The 20,846-nt window shown below is 43.1% G+C and overlaps 1 protein-coding gene and 1 long non-coding RNA gene across 2 annotated transcripts in view; both read left to right on the top strand.

Annotated features, from left to right (window-relative positions):
• dock2 (dedicator of cytokinesis 2) overlaps window positions 1–20,846 on the top strand; it is a 703,541-nt gene that overhangs the window by 218,113 nt on the left and 464,582 nt on the right. The gene's annotated exons all lie outside the window — the stretch shown is intronic.
• LOC116978663 lies at window positions 934–20,444 on the top strand. Its single transcript, XR_004413498.1, has 3 exons — window positions 934–1,004; window positions 4,978–4,982; window positions 20,433–20,444. It is a non-coding gene; the product is annotated as an uncharacterized LOC116978663 (long non-coding RNA).

Here is a 20,846-nt window from a genome sequence, read left to right as displayed (position 1 = left end):
CAATCACACATACTGGCGGGAAGGTACTGAAACAAAGCAGAAACATCAAGCTACCCCAATCAATCACAGACATGCATTAGTCGTCAGTGTACTGAAACATTAACAGAAAGCACTTTAGGAACCCAGACTTGGTGGTGACAGGTGAGTCATATGGGCAGAAGCTTCCCATGGCGTCTTCAGAGGTCTTCAGAGATCCTGACTTACTGGAGCAAATTAGGTCACATGGGTGTCCAGCACCTTGCAATGTATTGTCACTATCAGTGAAGCCCAGTTTTTTTAACAGATGCCTGCCATTTCTAAAGTACCCAAATCCCCGCATATTACAGGTGTCATAGGTTATGGGGAGAAGGCAGGAGAATGGGATTAGGATGGAGAGATAGATCAGCCATGATTGAATGGATGATGGGCCCAATGGCCTAGTTCTACTCCTATTCCTTAAGACAATGACACAGGTGATACTGGCACCAGTGAGGGCGCAGTGATGACTTTTTAACCACAGCTGATCAGTCTGTCGGAGGTGTAGATAGTAGGAAATAAATAAGAACGGAGGAGAGAAAAAATAAACAATCTGGAATGGTAAGATACAAGTATAAGCAAACCGGAGCAAGAGTAGGTCATTCAATCTTTTGAGGCTACTGCAATGTTCAGTGCAATCAGATGGTTCTTTATTTACATATCATCTTCCTGTTCTCTCCCCATACCCCTTGAAGCTCTTTGTGTAAAAAAATCCATCTACCTCATTGCTAAGTCGAATATTCAGCTTGGTCTCTGCAGATAGACACAAAAAGCTGGAATAACTCAGCGGGTCAGACAGCATCTCTGGAGAAAATAAATAGCTGACGTTTTGGGTCGAGACCCTTCCTCAGACCGAGAATCAGGGGAAAGGGAAACGAGAGATATAGAATGAGAGATATAGAGGGTGATGTGGAGAGATATAGAAAAAAATGAATGAAAGGTATTCAAAGAAGTTCCGGTGATAAAGGAAATATGCCATTGTTAACTGTGTGCTTGTCAACTCTATTCAGCCTATGAGGGAGGGCATTCCACACATTGTTCATCTGTGACTGAACAAATTTCTCCATCTCAGGTTTTTAAAGCAGAGAATGATAGGTTCCAAGGTGTAAGGGTGTGAAAGGTTGCAGGGAGCAGGCAGGAGAACAGGGTTGAGAGGGAGAGATAAATTCATCATTATCAAATGGTGGAGCAGACTGGTGTATTCCCAGTCTGTTGCCTTTTAAGTTTTACTCTGCCATTTACGCTTTTTTTATCAAAGTGATTTAGTTTTGCTTTTATCCACATTATTTGTCGTCTCATTCAACTTGTCTAAATTACTCAGATCTCTGCTTTCCACACAAAACTCACAATCCCACCCAGTTGGGTGTTGTCAGTAAAACACAAAATTATCACATTTAAGGGCCTGTCCCACTTGGGCATAATTTGCGCGTCATTTACATGACATCATTTACGAGTCACGACGTATGATGCGCGCATGGCGTGCATTATGCGTGGTGGTGAAGGCAGTAATGAGTTTGAAACCGCGACCTGCAGGTAAGTGAATTACTCTGCGGTAGTTTTTGTCCCCGCGCTGTGTTTACACAAGGGGGGGAAGCTGGACAAAATAGTGTCCACAAGTGCTGCGAGTAAAGTTGGCTGGGGAGGACCGCGAAGTTGCGGGAGCCAGCAGCAGCTGAAGGCACAAGCCCCGTAATTGGGATCAGCTGTGCCGACGTTTGGTCCCGCGCCGGCCAGAACACCACGGCCGGGCGGGAGACTATTCAGAATGGGGCCGTCGACTTTGACAATTCGAAAACGGCAGGAGGCGAGGTGGAACGACGTTCCCCCGTAGCGACAATTTAAACCAGGACCTGCAGGTAAGAGTACTCTGCAGTCTTTTTGTGTTTTCCCATGCTGATTACAGGTAGGGAGCATGGAAAAGTCGAAGAAACTAACGAGGGCTGTGACAAAGTTGGTGGGCCAGCAACGGGCAGCGTCACTTGAATCACCTATAATGGGATCAGCTGTGCCCGATGTCGCCTCCGCACCGGCCAGATCCAATCCGCGGCCGGGCGGTAAGGCAAAACAAAAAACCACCAAAGTCGTGGACTCAGATGAGTCCGACTTTGAGCAGCCGCGGGCGGCCAGCGACCGTGAGTGCTGGAGCCGGATGCAGCGGTGTGTGGAGCATTTGCTCCAACGGGACAGGCTCCGGGAGATGGAGTCGAGTCACTGTGGGCTCTATGTCAAACCCACAGCAGCACCTCTTGTAGGGCTGCACAGTGCTTCTCCCTTGTCAGAGGGGAGTACTGGGGGTCAGTTCTGGGCTGATCCTGAAGAGGGGTTTGCAGAACAGAAATCAAGTGTGCAGGGGGTGCAGGAACGTGAAAATCTACTGGACATGGTGTCCAACTTCATACAGCCAGACCAGACTGGCCAAAACCTGGAGGACACCTGACACCGGGTAACTGTATATCCCTGAATGTTCCTGTAGTAAATAATTGTATATGGAAACTCCTAAACAGCGGGGATAACAGCTTTCCCCCGCACAGTGGATGAGAAGGACATGTCGCAGGACCAACAGGATGCACTGGCACTGCTTTGCAACACACGGCCATAGACAGCACCCTTACGCACCCACCAGTAGAACAAGACCGGCTGGTGAAAGCTCAAAGGTCCGGTACACCAAACATGAGTCTTTCTTAGGCCATAGCCCAGACCGGCCTTCTTGGAAGATACGCAAACCTCCAACATCAACCAAACCACAAACCCAGACACCGACGCCTCAACATCAACGAAGGATTACAAAAAGAAGTAAACCTGCCACTGGTAACTATGGAGGTAGGTGTGTCTGGTTCCCTACAAATTGCAGGGAGCATGGAGGTTGGGGGGAGATTACTCTCCTTTCTGGATGCATGGAGTATGTTAACTACCGATACTTATATTTTAAGCAGTATCCAGGGATATACAATAGAATTTATACACAAGTACAGCCCTCCAGTTCAACATATACCGAACCGAATGTTCGTACTTTCCAGTAAAGAAAAATCAGAAGCGCATGCTGAACTGGAGCGGCTTTACGCAAAAGGGGTAATTGAAAAATCCCAACACGAACCGCTAGAATTCGTGTCCAATATCTTTACCAAAAACAAAAAAGATGGTGGTTGTCGCATCATCATAGATCTGACCAAATTGAATACATTTGTACAATATTTTCATTTAAAAATGGAAACCTTTGTTACTGCTAAACAATTGATTTCCAAAGGTTACTTCATGGCTAGCATCGATTAAAAAATGCTTACTATTCAGTGCCTATACGAGGTGACCACAGATGTTACTTAAAATTCAACTGGATGGGACAACTCTGGCAGTATAGAGCGCTACCAAATGGTTTAACATCAGCCCCCAGGCTGTTCACTAAAATTTTGAAACCAGCCCTAGCGTTTCTACGGAAACAAAAACACATGGTCATGGCATATCTAGATGACATACTTATTGTGGGCAAAACTTTGGAATTGGCCAAACAAACTGTAACAGCCACAAAACAGTTATTTGAAAAACTGGGGTTTATTATCCATCCAGTTAAATCTAAATTAACGCCTTCCACTACTATGGACTATTTGAGGTTCACCATTGACTCAGTTCACATGTTGGTGACTTTGCCAAAGGGAAAGGCTATAGACTTAATAGAGGCTTGCAATAACCTCATTGACATCGGTAACCGTCCATCAGATTTGTAGCAAATGTAATTGGCAAAATGGTGGCTGCTTTTCCAGCCACACAATTTGGACCTTTACATTACCAACATTTACAGAGAGCAAAAATACAAGCACTCAAAATCAATGCTGGTCATTTTGACAGACCAATGAAGCAACCAATCAAAGCTATAATGGAACTAAAATGGTGGATAGATAACATTTGGCTTTGTTTCAATCCAATCATTATCAGCAACCCTTCTATGGTGCTACAAACTGATGCCAGTGCACTTGGTTGGGGTGCCACCAATTCCATCTCCAGCAGTGGAGGTAGATGGACTGCTCAGGAGGCATCATTATTACTAACACTGGGCATAAACTACCTGGAAATGTTGGGTGCATTCTATGGCCTAAAGTCATATTGTACTGGGTCATATCACCAGCATGTTAGACTACAGATAGACAATACCACCGTGGTAGCATATATCAACCACTTGGGTGGAAACAAATCGACATCATGTGACAATCTGGCTAATACAATTTGGCTGTGGTGTATCCAGAGAGATATTTGGATATCAGCTACTTACCTACCAGGTAAACTAAATTTAGTGGCAGACACCAGGTCAAGCAAATTTAATGAAAACACCGAATGGATGTTGAATAAATAGTATTTGCTGATATTACAGCACGATATGGAACACCAGATATCGATCTATTCGCATCCAGGCTTAATCACCAGTTATCAAACTATGTTTCGTGGGAACCAGACCCTGGGGCAGCGGTGACAGATGCATTTTCGCTGCATTGGGGGGGGGGGGGGGGGGGGGGGGGGGATTGTTTATTTATGCATTCCCTCCTTTCTGCCTCATCAGTCGGGTATTAAGGAAAATACAGCAAGACTCTGCGTCTGGTATTTTGGTAGTACCCGATTGGCCTACTCAACCATGGTTCCCAGTGATACTGAACATGGTATTAGAACCATGTATCACCATCCCGAATAGACCAGACTTATTGGTTCATCCCGTAACAAGCGATAGCCACCCATGCCATAACTATTTGAATTTATTAATTTGTAGAGTTTAAAAATACCACTACTACAGCTGGGACTGACGGACCGAACAGTGAACATGATTTTGGCGGCCCAAAGACAGTCCACCAAAAAACAGCATCTGGTCTATATCAGGAAGTGGGAGATGTATTGTCACAAAAACAGCATCACCTACAGAGATATGAACATCCCGTCTGTTCTGGAATACCTGGCAGGCCTCCATTATGATGAGGGGCTCAGTTATAGTGCCATCAACTGCGCCAGAAGTGCCCTATCAACTTATCTATGGCAAGGAACAGAGCGTCACTCTGTTGGGACTCACCCACTGGTAACAAGTGAGGGGAATTTTTTAATACCAATCCCCCAAGAACCAGGTACTCCCAAATATGGGATGTGAGTATTGCCCTGAAGATGCTCAGGAATTGGTCTCCAGCAACAGCTCTGTCCCTACATAGACTGACGTTAAAAACAGTCATGCTAATGGCATTGGTCATGGCACAAAGGGTACAGTCATTACATAAATTAAGACTGGACAACATGACTTCTTCATCTGAAAATATTACGTTTCATATTTATGAATTAGTAAAGCAGAACAGACAGGGATCAGCAGGCCTCAATATAGAATGTAGGTCTTACCCAACAGATGATCGTCTCTGTATAGTAAGACATTTGTCGTTATACATGGAGAACACGAAAATCATCAGAGGCAATGAGAAGGCACTTTTAGTCAGCCATAAGCAACCACACAAAAGAGTGACGGTCCAGACCATCTCAAGATGGCTGAAACAGGTTCTAATACAGGCTGGGACGGATATTAATATTTTTAAATCTCATTCTACCAGGGCTGCAGCTACATTGGCAGCTATGCAGTTGGATGTACCAATGGACCAAATCCCCAAGGCAGCAGGATTGTCAGGGGAAAAACATTCCAACTATTTTATCATAAACCAGTCATTAAACCTGGAACATTTGCAGAAACAATTTAAGTTCTGTAATTTAATTACCCCATAAATAGGGGCTATAATTTGTGTTAATCAATTCATGGATTTCAATGTCGGATTCATGTCTAAAATATGTTGACACAATTCCTCCTACAGTCATTAAGGCAGATGTGATGCATGGACTCGTTTCCACGGCATGAAATCACAGAGCTTTGAAATCTTCACGTAGTCACTCACGTGACTCCGAAGTAAAATAATAAGATTAAACGAGAACTTACCAGTTCGAAGTTTGATCGTTATTTTATGAGGAGTACGTTGAGGGAATACGTGCCCTCCGCTCCCACCCATGATCATATACTCAACTGGTATTTCTTCTCTAATCTTACTATGTTTAAGTCATTACAGTTATCTGTGATTTCACACCGCTGCTTTGAAGAATGACACGCATGCGTCCTGGCGGGGTTCTTCACGTATTCCCTCAACGTACTCCTCATAAAATAACGATCAAACTTCGAACTGGTAAGTTCTCGTTTAATCTTACTATTTTCCTTCACTACTGCACATGATATTTATCAACCATGAATGTCATAAACAGTTGCAACTTGTAAAGACTTCATTGTCAGCTGATTATTGGTTTTATAGACAGTGCTACTTAGTAAAACCAACACTTGTCGAGAACATGTTCTTGCCGAGACCAGAGGTGGGGTTAATTTGCTTACGGGAGGGCCAAATACAATCCTATATCAGTCCAACAGATGAGTTTGGGCTAGCTCAGTTTTTTATTTTCCAGCTGGAACACATCACACCAAGTCTAGCCATAATTAAGAGCAAATTAATCCGTTTTGAACAGCAGGGCAGATGGGGGAGCAATACAGCAAGTGGAGGCAGGAATATTTTGTTCACAGTTAATTTTTTTTTGGCCAGAACAATGGGATTGCTGAGCACTGAGAACTCCCAATATACCTACAGTAATGAACTTGGGCACAGATTTCAAAAGCAGTGTGGTAACAGCTTCAGTGTGGGAGCCAATGTGGTTACAAAGGAAAAAAAGAAAGAAAAGATCTTTCAGGATAGAGATTCCACCCGGACTTTATAAAATGGACAGCATCGCAAGAATTTCCATCATCCATCCCCAGTCATTTTTAGGTCCATGGGGATAAACCTTGGCCAGGCATTAGCAAGGCAGTTTCTGAAATTGTCATGGTGCGCCCAGAGTTAAGCCAGGCAGATGTTGCATTCACCTCATGGAGTCATAGCTCAGTATGATGCGACGCAAGAAAATAATGTGGTGCGTGAAAGTTTTCCATGGATAATTCAAGTTATAATATTTTCTCTTGCTCTCTCCCTGTGCTTGTGAATTGGCATGACAGAGTAATAACACAATGGCACTCACAGAATAAAAATAAGGCTGTTTCCAATTTGACCATCACTTTCAATGCAATCAACGATCTGCAATTGTGAAAGCAGGGACAGCAAGTAATTTGTAAAGCTAACGGAATATTATTGTTTCTTGCCAGTGAGGCTGAATACAGACAAAGGGATATCCAGGGGATTGACAAGACCACATGTGTGATAGTTTGCACAGTATTGGTCCCTCTATTTAAGATAGGATGTAAATACTATGAAAACAGTTCAGAGACTAATATCCATAAAATGTGAAAACCTGGAACTGCAGATGCTTGTATACACAAAAGAACACATAGTACTGGAGTAACTCAGCTAGTCAGGTTGCATCTCTGCGTAACATGGATAGATGATGTTTCATGTTGGGACCCTTCTTCAGACTGTCGGAAGAAGGGTCCTGACCCAAAATGTCACCTATCCATGTTCTCCAGAGGTGCAGCCTGACCCGCTGAGTTAATCTAGCACTTTGTGTCCTTTTAACTGGCAAGTGTGGATTGTCGTATGTGTGAAAGGCTAGACAAGCTCGATTTGCAACTGCTGCAAGAGTGAGAGAAGACTCGTTGGGATGGATGTTACCTCAAGTGGGGAATCCAAAGGGGTCAACTTAAAATGGAGATCAGATGACATTTTCTTTCTGAGGGTCATGAGTAATTGAAGCCCTCATTCTCAAATGCTGGATGGTGCAGACATGCTTTAAGGGAGAGGCAGATAGATTATTGATAAATGATGGGTGAAAAGATTACAATTGGTAGATTGGAATGTGGAGTTGAAGTTACAATCAGATCAGTCTTGATCTGGTGAAGTGTTAAACAGAGTCCAGGGACCTATTCCTGCACCTAAATCAAAAGCTCCAAAGCACAAATTTATTCCTATTAGTTTGATCTGTTTCACTGCCTCATCAACAGCTCATTAATCAGGTTGGAAGGGAAGGAATTAGGATGAGAGGGAAAAGATTTAACTGGAACCTAAGGTGCAAGTTTTTCACAGAGAATGTGGTTTATACATGGAACAAGCTGCCAGAGAAAATGTTTGATGCAAGCATAATAACATTTAAAAGGCATTTCAATAGGAACATGGATAGAAAGGTTTAGAAGGATTTGGGTCAAATGCAAGCAAATGCGTCGAGTTTTAGTTTAGGTTTATGCGCCGTCCTGTATGGTATGGCTGCCCAGCCTGCAGCTGTCCGTTTTTTCTCTCTTTTTTTTATTTTTAGTTAGTTGAGTTATTTTGTTCTGAAGTTCTAGCCTTTTTTATGTGGGGGTGGGGGGGGGAGGGGGAAACTGCTTTCTAGGGTTCCCTACCTGGTCGGAGAGGCAGCTTTTCTCCGGGCTGCACCGTCGACCCGTCCTCACGGCCTACCAGCGGGCCTGGAGCGGCGTTTCCTGTCGGGGACCGCCCAGAACCTCGGCTTCGGAGGCGGCACAGCACTGGAGCGCTATCGCGGAGCGGGCGTTGCCTTGCCCGGGTCGCCGCGCTGGAGCTCCGGTGAGCTGAGACCGAGGATGAAACATCGCGGAGCTGTAGGACTGTGGAGCGGCCAGCTGCGGGCGGCGGCGCTGAACTTTAACATCGGGAGCCTGGGATCTCTCGGCGAGATCACCAGTTGTGGAACATCGGGCCTCCGTAGAGGCAACTGTGGAGGCCTCAATAGGCTTGACTATGGGTGAACTGGGGATGGGACTGGACTTTGTGCCTTCCCTCATGGTGGGAGCCATTGTGGGGGGATGTTTTTATGTTTAAATTTCTTTATTACTGTTATGTCTGTATTCTTTCTTTATGTGCTGCATTGGCAAGAAGCATTTCACTACACCTAGGTGTATGTGACCAATAAAATAACCTTTGAACCTTTGGTTCAGTTAATTTAATTTGTTGTCTCGTGTACCGAGGTACAGTGAAAAGCTTTTGTTATGTGCTAACCAGTCAGCAGAAAGACAATACATTATTACAATCGATCCACATACAGTGTATAGATACCACAGTGAAAGTAAGAAATGTTGCTGTACGAATAGTGATGTAAGAATGTGGAGTGATTGTAATATGTGATTGCAGATCTACTTCTGCGGCTGGCATGCAAATAGTCACCTAGGTTGGGCGCCATCTTGGAAGTGATCTTGCACTCCTGGAGTGTAGATGTTTGCCTTTGAGTTGTTTCCAGGCTGTATGACTTTATTACTCCATGACTGTGTTAATGCTGTTCTATCACTTGAAAATTGATTGGTGTTATTTCCCAATATGTATGTAGTACTAAATAGAAGCAGTTAATATTGAAGTTGAACAATGACCAATTATCCAGAGAAAATGGCAGTCAAAAAATAAGAGTTTTGCTTAAGTAAAACTAGAAATAAATCAGTTGTGACCATGAAGCTGTTGGATTGTTATGAAGAGGCTGCCCTAGCTGACTGAAGTTCTCAGCTGGAGGAAACCCATTGTCCTATGTGGAATTCTGGTCTCCAGTCAAAATCTGTTGGAGCGACACAGTGTATAGTTAGCAGAGTTGCTGCCAGACAGCTCCAGCAAGCTGTCATCAACCCTGACGTCGGATACTATCTGGTTGGAATTTGCATTACATCCCTGCGATCATATCCTCTGGCCACAGAAACAGCTATTTTAGCCCACTGAGTCTGTGCTCCACACACTCCCCTCAACTCCCCCAACATCCTTTCATGCACCTACACACTGGAGGCAATTTACAGTAGCCAGCTTTTAGATTAATTTATTGTTGTCATGTGTACCGAAGTGCAGTGACAACATTTTTATTGCATGTGATTCAGTCAAAGATAATTCTATACACAATAACAGTCAAGTCATTCACAGTACACAGATAAAGGATACAACATTTAGTGCTAGATAAAGTCCGATTAAAGGGAGTTCAAAGGTCTCCAATGAGGTAGGTGGGAAGTCAGGAGTTCACTCTGGCTGGTGAGAGGACAGTTCAGTTGTCTGATAACAGCTGGGAAGAAATTGTCCCTGAATCAGGAGGTATGCATTTTCAGACTTCTGTACCTCTTGCCCACTGCGAGAGGCAATAGACAATTGACAATAGGCGCAGAAGTAGGCCATTCGGCACTTCGAGCCAGCACTGCCATTCAATGTGATCATGGCTGATCATCGCCAATCAGTACCCTGTTTCTGCTTTCTCCCCATTTCCCCTGACTCCACTATCTTTAAGACCCCTATTTAGCTCTCTCTTGAAAGTACAAGTTCAAGTGAGTTTATTGTCATGTGTCCCTGTATAGGACAATGAAATTCTTGCTTTGCTTAAGCACACAGAAAATAGTAGGCATTTACTACAAAACAGATAAATGTGTCCATATACCATGATATAAATATATACACACATGAATAAATAAACTGGTAGTGCAAATAACAGAAAGTGGTTGCTAATAATCAGAGTTTTGTCCGAGCCAGGTTTAATAGCCTGATGGCTGAGGGGAAGTAGCTATTCCGGAACCTGGTTCAGAGAACCAGCCTCTGAGGCAGAGAATTCCACACTCAGAACTCTTTGTGTGAAAAAGTGTTTCCTCGTCTCCGTTCTAAATGGCTTACCCCTTATTCTTAAACAGTGGCCCCTGGTTCTGGATTCCCCCAACATCGGGAACATGTTTCCTGCCTCTAGCGTGTCCAAACTCTTAATAATCTTATATGTTTCAATAAGAAACCCTCTCATCCTTCTAAACTCCAGAGTATACAAGCCCAGCCGCTCCATTCTCTCAGCATATGACAGTCCCGCCATCCCGGGAATTAACCTTGTAAACCTACGCTGCACTCCCTCAATAGCAATAATGTCCTTCCTCAAATAAGGTGGCCAAAACTGCACACAATACTCCAGGTGTGTTCTCACCAGGGCCCTGACAACTGCAGAAGGACCTCTTTGCTCCTATACTTAACTCCTTTTATTATGAAGGCCAACATGCCATTCGCTTTCTTCACTGCCTGCTGTACCTGCATGCTTACTTTCATTGACTGATGAACAAGGACCCACTTTTCCCAACTTGACACCATTTAGATAATAATCTGCCTTCCTGTGAGAGGGGAGTAGAGGGAATGACCAGGATGAAACTGGTCCTTGATTATGCTGATAGCTTTGCTGAGGCAGCGTGATCTTCCGATTCATATGTCTTTGGGATGTGGGATGGAAACCCACACATTCAGAGTGAGAATATGCAAACTTGACATGGAGGGCACCCAAGGTCAGGATTGAACCCGGATCACTGGTGCTGTGAGGCAGTGGCTCTACTCGCTACACCCTTGTTCCACCCCAACACCCCAGAAGTGTGCAGGCTGGTAATTTAATTGACCATTGGTAATCATGTGGTGTGTCAATGAGGAGTAGAATCTGGGGGCAGTTGATGGAAATACAGGAGAATAAAATTAATTTATGAAATTATATGAAAATTGGGTGCTAGGTGCTCACTTGATGGGCTGAAGGGTCAATTTCCATGTCTAATGCTCTATGACATATTTTCACAATTATTTTAAATATCCATGTAGTCCCAGAAGAAGACCTATCGATACTCATGTATTAAGGAAAACATTGCTTGCCAGCATTGTTCGCATCTCAGTTATTCATATAACATTTGAATAAAGTAAAAGGCCATTTGCCATTAATAAATGTTAACTAAGCATTGGTCTCATTACTCTGACACCACAGATAAAATTGTCCAACAATTCCTCTTACCCACATATATTTGAGTTAGTGTAGAAGGTGGAACAGTACAGCACAGTAACAGGCCCTTCAGCCCACAATGTCTGTGCCATACATGATGGCCTGTTAAATCTCCTCTGCCTGCACATGATCCATATCCGTCTGCTCCTTGCATATCCATGTGCCTATTTGATAGCCTCTTAAATGCTGCTATTGTATCTGCCTCCAGTAACACCTCTGCCTATGCATTCCAGGCATCGCCACTCACTGTGTAAACTTTGGCCCTCTCTCTTTAAAGTTATGTCCTCTAATCATTGAGCAAGGAGGAAAGCTGAAAAACTGTTGGACTCTACTCACAATGCGGATTCTCATCAGTGGTAGAAGAGGCAGGCTGGAAAGATCAATGTGCCAGATTCACATTAATTTTATGGCAATTGATTTTAATCACCAGTCATGGGAATGACACTAATGAGGTGCATTAATCTTTGAGTTGCATTTCTCACAGAGTGATACACTGCACATGGGCATGCACCTTGCAATTTTGTGGACCTGTTAAAGCAGCGTTGATAGTTTCCAAAGCTGGCAGCATTGTGCCAGTGATGAAGCCAAGTCTCAGCTGCACTATTGTACCGTTTTGACCATTTCTGTCTCCGTTTATCATTGTAATCATGATCAAATCTTGAATCAAAAGGTATTTGGTTTAAATCCTGTCGCAGAACTTGAAGCATATAACCTGGACTATATTCCAATGCAATCATGAGACCTGGACTGTTATTTTGGATGAGATCGTAACCCAGAACTCATCTGCCCTCTCCAGTAGAAGATTAATCCTGCCTTGCCAAGTATTTATTTTTCTATCAATACCAATGAAACATCCTATTTGGGAGACCTTGCAACATTTAAAGTGTCCCACCTCGCCTCGTGCACAGTGTCAGGGGCTACATTTCAACAATACTGCATCGTTCATGTACTATGGAAGACAGCTAAAATGTATTAATGTATTAAAAATGTAGTCCTTCTTCCCATTAGTCCCACGTCTAATCACATAGATGATCATCCAGAATTAAAGCAGAAATGTTAGAAATACTCAGCAGGACACTTAAGACTTTTTTTCCTAACTTGGAAAAGCTAGGAATAATGTAAACTTAAAGTTGCTGAGAAAGAGGGTTTTTGGGGAGGACAGAACAAAAGTGAAGGAATATGGTGGTGCACAGAATGAAATATTTGACGCAGGTTAGGGTGGTGTTGGCTGAGAGAGGTTTGAAAAGGTTGGGTAATGTCAGGCAGTGTCTGAGGGAGGAGCAAATAGAACGAAGTGAATGCAATCTGAAATATCAGAAAAGGGAGGGGGGAGGGGGAGGGGGGAGGAGAGCAAAAAAAAAATATTGGGCTGCTGTTGGAGTTGAACTCCTGGCAGAAATTCCAGAGGTAGGTGGGGTGGAAGATGAGGATCTGGGTGAGTGTGAGAGCAACGATGCAACAAATAGCAGATACATTGCTGAGAGCCCTGTGAATTATGGATGAGGAGAAAGAAAGATATATCAATGGGGAAGGTAATGTCATCTGAACAGATTCAATAATGTTGTGGAAACACAGAATGGATTGGAGTCCCTGGAAGAAGCAAACATGGCAGCAAGATAGAGGCAGGGAGTATTTGGAAAACTCCATGGGGTTGCAGTGGACATTGGATGCCAACATCTGCCTTAAAATGTAGATGGAGAATTTCAGTAATGGAATGGGAGAGTCAAATATAGACATTGTGAAAATGAGAGTTGAGTGAAAGGTGGCAGGAAACCTGATGAAACATTTGACTTCTGTGCAATCAGTATGAATATACTTCCCAATGGACCGAAATAAAGAGGTGGCAGGGTGGAGTTTGCTGCCTTTCGATCAACGGCGAAACATTGGTTGCTCCAAATACTTCACATAAAAATACATCAATAGCTCAGACGAAATATGTAGGAAGGAACTGCATGAGGATGTTTTTGACAAGGATGGTGCCAGGACTAGAGGGTGTGAGCCATAGGGAGGGGTTGAGTAGGCTGGAGCATAGGAGGATGAGGGGAGATCTTATGGAGGTGTACAAAATCATGAGAGGAATAGATCGAGTAGATGCACAGAGTCTTTTACCCAGAGTAGGGAATTAAGAACCAAAGGACATAGGTTCAATGTGAAGGGGAAAATATTTAATAGGGATCCGAGTGGTAACTTTTTCACACAGAGGGTGATGGGTGTATGGAACAAGCTGCCAGAGGGGTAGTTGAGGCTGGGACTATCCCATCGTTTAAGAAACAGTTGGACAGGTACATGGATACGACAGGTTTGGAGGGTTATGGACCAAGCGCAGGCAATGGGACTAGGATAACTGGGACAATGTTGGGCGGTGTGGGCGAGTTGGGCCAATGGGCCTGTTTCCACACTGTATCACTCCATGACTCTCTATGACTCTATAACTCTAGATGCTGGTTTACACCGAAGATAGATGTAAAATGCAAGAGTATCTCAGTGGGACAGGCAGCATCTTTGGAGAGAAGGAATGAGTGACATTTCAGGTCGAAACCTTTCTTCAGACTTCAGACTGAAGAAGCATCTCTGGAGAGAAGGAATGGGTGACATTTTGGGTTGAAACCCTTCTTCAGACTCCAGACTGAAGAAGTGTCTCGACCTGAAATGTCACCCATTCCTTCTATCCAGAGAAGCTGTCTGTCTCGCTGAGTTACTCCAGCATTTTATGTCTAACTAGGTAGTTAAAATGGTTATTACATAATCCTTGAAGGAGGCCAGAAAGCTTTGTTTAATGTTTCACTTTGTGAACATAAGGAACAGAATATAAAATACGATCTGTTGAAGCTAATCTGCAATATTCCAAGCCAGGGTTGTACAGCTTTCAGAAATAATTGAACGTCGTTGATTCATGATGCCAGTTGTGTCCTCTGGGCAGTTCATACGCACTCCCAGCTATTTATTGCACAGTATCGGGGCTTTGTGCATGAGACCTCAGGCCATTCAATCTGGCACCTTTGTTACTTCCTGATCAGATTCCAGCACAGCAACATAATGATCTCATCGCAATAATGAATGCAACAATTTATTCCACATTCATTGACATTTTATAATAAAGCTATAGGTTCCAAACTTTCCACAGACGTTTCACTCAGGAGGTTTGGATATTGGTGCAAGGCCAATGCTAAGATCATCCCTTTCCCTCAATCTGTCTTACTGTCAAAGGTTCCCAGACCTGAAACATAAACCATTTCTCTTTTCACAGTGCTACTTGACATGTTGACCGTTTCTAGAATTTTTATTTCAGATTACTAACGTCTGCAGTTTAAAAAAAAAAATTTCCTTCAAGATTGCCCTGAGAAGACATTACAGGTAGTTCTGCTATGATGGACAGTTTTGCTGCAATGTGGTAGAACCATAATCTACTTTCATAGAACCATGAAAGGACACAAAGTGCTGCAGGAACTCAGCGGGTCAGGCAGGAACTCTGGAAAACATGGATAGGTGATAGTTTGGGTTGGAACCCTTCTTCAGGCTGATTGTAGGAGGGGTGGATAGAAAGCTGGGAGAGTGGAGAGGCAGGACAAAGCGTGGCAGGCAAATGTCCTTATCTGCTGGTTCACGTATTTCCTGATTTCTACAATCTACTATGGTTGGATCCACTTGTCAACTTCCAAAGTACCTTCCTAGTGGTTCTTTAGTTGCTGATCAAAATTGTGCTTTACCCAATTTGGCCTGCGTAATACAAATTGTGTGATTTATCAATCCCGTAATATCCAATTTGCCTTATGGAAACACTCAATGTCGCAGAACTCCCATATGTAAGCTCGTCTCCATAAATTATTTTGATTTTTATACTGAGTTAATACAACTAGGTATGTCGAGTTTATAGACAGTTAAATGTCAAGCACACTGTTGGGGAACTGGAGTCACAGATGGGTCAGTCTGGGTGAGCAACATTAGGTTTTCTTCACTTAAGGTGTCGCGGTTATTAGTGTTTCTGGACGTTCCAACTCTTATGGCGACATACTTATCCATAATAGTCTTTGGAAACTATTCAAATTCACAATTTACCATCGTTGGATTTGAGTTTATGTTTTCTGAATTATTACTTTGATCCTCTCACTGATAGTTGTTGAAGTGTAATGTATTGAAATAAAGTTGAGGTGTAAATGGCAAACAAAGAAATGGGAATTAGGCTTTTATAGAGCTTACAGGATTTAATCAATACCATGGATGTTTAGCAAGAAAGGAGGCACTGCTGGATCTAGTGATGGGTAATGAAGCAGAACAGATACGGGAAGTGTCTCTTAGTTACAGTGATCACAGCAAAGCAAGTTTCAAGGTTAGGACTGATAGCAACATAGGGAGGACAATGAGAAACACAATAGATTTAAAAAGAGCAGAATAGAAGAAAGGTTTGCTGAGGGGTATGGATTATGTGCAGATAGAAAAGAGTTGGTCATGGCATCATGTTCATCACAGACATTGTGGGCCATAGGGCCTGTTACAGTGCTACACTGTTTTATGTTCTGTGTTTTAACTCCCTCTGCACTGCAACCAAATGCCAGCTTTGTTTTTTTAAACATACGTTACTCAAGCAGCGCTTATGACCCTCTGAGTCAGAGCTTACAAAGTGAGTCACAACTGACATGCAGAAAGGAAAGGACATAGAAAGAGATGCCAAAGGCATTGATAAGGTATGAGAATTCTAAGGAGACTACACTCATAAAGAGTATTTGAGCTGAATGGCCTGTTTATTAGCTCAAAGGGCCATATTATCTGACCTCTGATGGCTTCAATAAAACAGACATCCAGTTGAATAGCAAAACATCATACTACTTTTAAGTTATATTTCAGTTGTCTCTGAAGAGCAATCAGTTCTGACAGAGAGTAACTTTCAGTTGCTTCGAGCAATTCTCCCGGGGTAAACAACAACTAGAGAATGGAGGATAATAATAAGGTTCTCAATCTGGGTACCATCAACATTTCTCATTTCGGAAGTTTCTGCAAAGAAAGTCGTTCTTCTCTAAGCACAGAAAATTGGAAGTACAAGCCTGCTAGGAAAGCTTTCAAATTCATGGACCTGGGGTTTAATTTTCAGCTTATCATTAATCTTTATATACAGAGCGCTGACACCCAGAAATGAAACCAGACACACACAACACATTAACTGTAAAACAGAACCATGTAGCATTGTCTTTGGACGCTCTCGGTGACCGTTACCTTCTTCTGTAAATCATGCGTTGAACATACGTATTTAGTACGTCTTGAGGTCGAGCAATTTCGCTGGGAATGTAATGCGGAGGTGAAATATTACCAGAAGCGTTTCGTGACATCAATCCTGGTGGGATGTTAATTTGTGACCAATCTTGCCAAATTACACTGTGATGAGCTAAGTAACAGGGCGGCACTGTGGCGTAGCAGTAGAGCTACTGCCTTCCAGCGCAAGAGACCCGAGTTCAATCCTGACCACGGGTGCTTGTCTGTACAGAATTTGTACATTCTCCCCATGATCTGCATGGGTTTTTTCCCTCGATTTCCCGCACTCCAAAGACGTACAGTTTTATATGTCTTGCAGGCTTGGCATAATTGCATAAAAATGTAAAAAATGTCCTTAATTGTGTGTGGGGTAGTGTTAATGTTGGAGATCGCTGGTCAGTGTGGACTCGGTGGGCCGAAGGGCCTGTTTCTGCACTGCATCTCTAAACTGAAACTAAACTGGCACTGTATGTTAATTATCAACTTGGCATTTACCAGCTGAATGGCTTGTCCTGCATGCCCCACACCTCATCAAAAGAAGTAATAAAAAGGGACTGCAGATGCTGGTTTATACCAAAGATAGGCACAAAGTAAGGAGTAACTCAGCGGGCCAGGCAGTATCTTTGCAGAAAATGGATGGGTGACTGTGCAGGGTGTGACCCTTCTTCAGACTGATTATCGTGGAGGAGAGAAAATGGATGTGAGAGGATTAAAAAAAGGACAATCAGGGCTGGCAACAGATGATCTCAGGCAAGGAGGTTCCCTGATAGGCTGATTGTTGGCTGGAGGCTACTTTGACTTTGGAGGCAGTGTGAGTCCAAGAGAAAAACATCATTACGAACGACAGTCAAAGAGCATATTAAGATCTTCTAGATTCTTAGATCTGTAAGATCAGAGATATAACTGCTGATTTTGTGCCCATATCCCTCTAGTCCTTTCCTATTCATCCACCCATCCAGATGTATTTTAAATGGTGTTATTCGTACATAACTCAAAAACCTCCTCCAGCAGTTCGTTCCATATACCACCCCCTTCTGTGTGAAATAGTTGCCCCTCAGGTTCCTATTAAACCTTTCCCCTCTCACAAACATATACCCTCTGGTTCTTGATTCTCCTCGTCCAGGTAAAAGACTACGCGTCCACCCTATCCATTCCTGCCATGATCTCCTACACTTCTATAAGATTAACCCTCAGCCTCCTGCGCTCCATGAAATAAATTCTTAGCTTGCCCAACCTCGTAAGTCTACACATATGGGATGACCAAACCCGAACACAATATTCCAAATGTGGCCTTACCACGCCATGCCCAACTATAACTAAGATATTGTATAGTGGTTTCCACCCTGTGCAGGTTAGGATCTGGTATCTCCTATGGTCTTCAACACTTCACACACATTTCCAGGTATCAAATGTCCCATGAGACTTCAGTTGCAGGCCACCACACCAAGGTCTGAGAGAAAAACCTGCATGCAACCTCAGTGTCTAGAAAGCTTTCTTTTCCCCTGATCTCAGTCTTGCCTGGTGATCAACCAAACATCAGCACTCAGTTGGTGTAGTGCATGTCAGATCAAGCGATGGTGAGGAAATAGTCAGAGTAGGATGTGATGGGAGGATCAAAAATATAGAAACATAGAAAAATAGGTGCAGGAGTAGGCCATTCGGCCCATCGAGCCAGCACCGCCATTTAATATGATCATGGCTGATCATCTAAAATCAGTACCCCCTTCCTGCTTTTCCCCCATATCCCTTGATTCCTTTAGTCCTAAGAGCCAAATCTAATTCTCTCTTGAAAGAGGATGTGAGGAGGGAGAATAAATGTGAGCACACTGGCATTTTCCCTAAAGCTATAGAGACTTAAGGCATAGGAACAGGGTCTTTGGCCCTCTGAGGCCATGCTGACCATCACCAGACATTTACGCAAGCAGTACATTATTCCCACTTTTTTATTCTCCCATTACATCCCTCATTGACTCCACCTGCATTTCTTACTGACTCGGAATAGCGGCCTACATAATCAAGGACCATTTACACCTCAGTCATTTCTCCTTCTCTGTAACAGTGACCATATAATAATGTACTGGAACACTATATTCTGTACTCTTCCATTTTTCTTTTTGCCCTGCCTGCTCTGTATAATATGATATGACAGGATAACACAATGTTCTTCCAATGTACCTCAGTACACATGACAAAGGGAAAGCAATACCTGTGGCAAGTTATTCCATGCTGAAAATTTCCATCTCACATCCTGGAATATCCTCCATAATTCCTGATTTACACCGTTGTCAGCTTCAAGTGTTTCTAGTATGTGGATCATTATTGGTACATGATCTCAGCCAGGGGCTGACATTCGCACCCAGCTAAGGGGCTTATCTGATCAGACTGTGGTGTTCGAGGTGTGTGGATCCATGTCAATGGTGTTTTTTACCCTGGACTCAATTCCACCTTTGTGAAAGTATGCCACTGACAGTGTGTTCAGGTCATTACTGCGGTGAAACACATTCTTCAGTCCTTCGATTTGCTGATCATTCCAGAACCAATGGTTAAGCAGCAAATAGAATAGCATTTCATTGAGGGTAATGGGCTATCTCACGAAATTGACTAAGTGTGGAATTAAATGAACTGGATGAAAATGGTACAAATGGCCTTGTGAGGCAGGGGGTGGAGTTGTGAGGTTTAGTTGCCATGAAGGATCTCCTGTAACATCACTGTAAGTTCATTGAATTGCACCAGGGCAAATGTGAGATGAACACACATAGACAAAATAAAACAGTTTGAGTTGAATTCTCATGAATTTACAGTCAAGTGGTTCATAGACCTCACAAGCACAATTTACGCTCTGTAGCTAAGATGGAATGCACAGTAACGTAACAGCCACTTTAGCGAGATCAGATAATTGGAAATGGAGGAAAAAAGGCGAAGCAATGCAGATAGTTAACAAACACCAGTAAAGTTTCCTCTTAAAGAAGAGTCCCTGGACAGCTAAAGATTCTGCCATCATGAAGGGATGAGTTGATCGGTCACACAAATTCACACCTCAGGATTCTCAGTGGACTGGCCATGAAACAGTGATAGGCATGCAGTGTTATGTGCATAGCTTTCATGGTGAGAGGAGGATCAGAGGTTACTGTTATTGTTATTGTATTCTCTCAACTCAAGTAAAGGTAGCAGATCACAAAATAAGAGCCATTATTTATTAAATCTCCACCTATGATAGTTCAATCCTTGTAGAAATGTAGGTAGGTTTAATGGAGATGTGTAGTTAGGAACTGCAGATGCTGGTTTACACCGAAGATAGACACAAAATGCTGGAGTAACAGCAGGACAGGCTGCATCTCTGGAGAAAAGGAATGGGTGACGTATCGGGTCTTCAGACTGGTCCAGTCTGGATTATTAACATATAGTATGGGGAAAGGGAAACTAGAATATGGAAAGGCAAGGTGTGAAAATGACAGATTAAAGCAGACAATGATCAAGGAAATGTAGAAGGGTACATTGTTGGCTGAGGGGAAGGTGGCAATGAGGCATACAAACAGTAAAAATAATCAGGGCAGTGAAATTAATAAGAGAACTAGGGTGGGGGAAGGATGGAGAAAGTGAAAAAACAAGGCTTACCTGAAGTTAGAGAAATCAATAATTGGTTCTGTTGAAGGACTCTGTTAAAGGACCACGACCTCCTGGTCCTGAAAATGTATGGTATTTATCCAATGAGCATTGGCTACAAACATGAAGAAATACTTAAAGTGCATTGAGTCCCAGGAATGCTTGACTGACTGCTGACTGCCAGCTGGAAGTATTTAGTACAATACACCCTTGGTACAAAACAGGTTTCTTTAGACCATAAGGTTAACCAC

This window comes from Amblyraja radiata, chromosome 11, assembly GCF_010909765.2.
Source record: "Amblyraja radiata isolate CabotCenter1 chromosome 11, sAmbRad1.1.pri, whole genome shotgun sequence".
NCBI classification, from domain to species: domain Eukaryota; kingdom Metazoa; phylum Chordata; class Chondrichthyes; order Rajiformes; family Rajidae; genus Amblyraja; species Amblyraja radiata.
The sequence above is the reverse complement of the archived record's forward strand: the minus strand, read 5'-3'. Positions and strand labels throughout refer to the sequence as shown.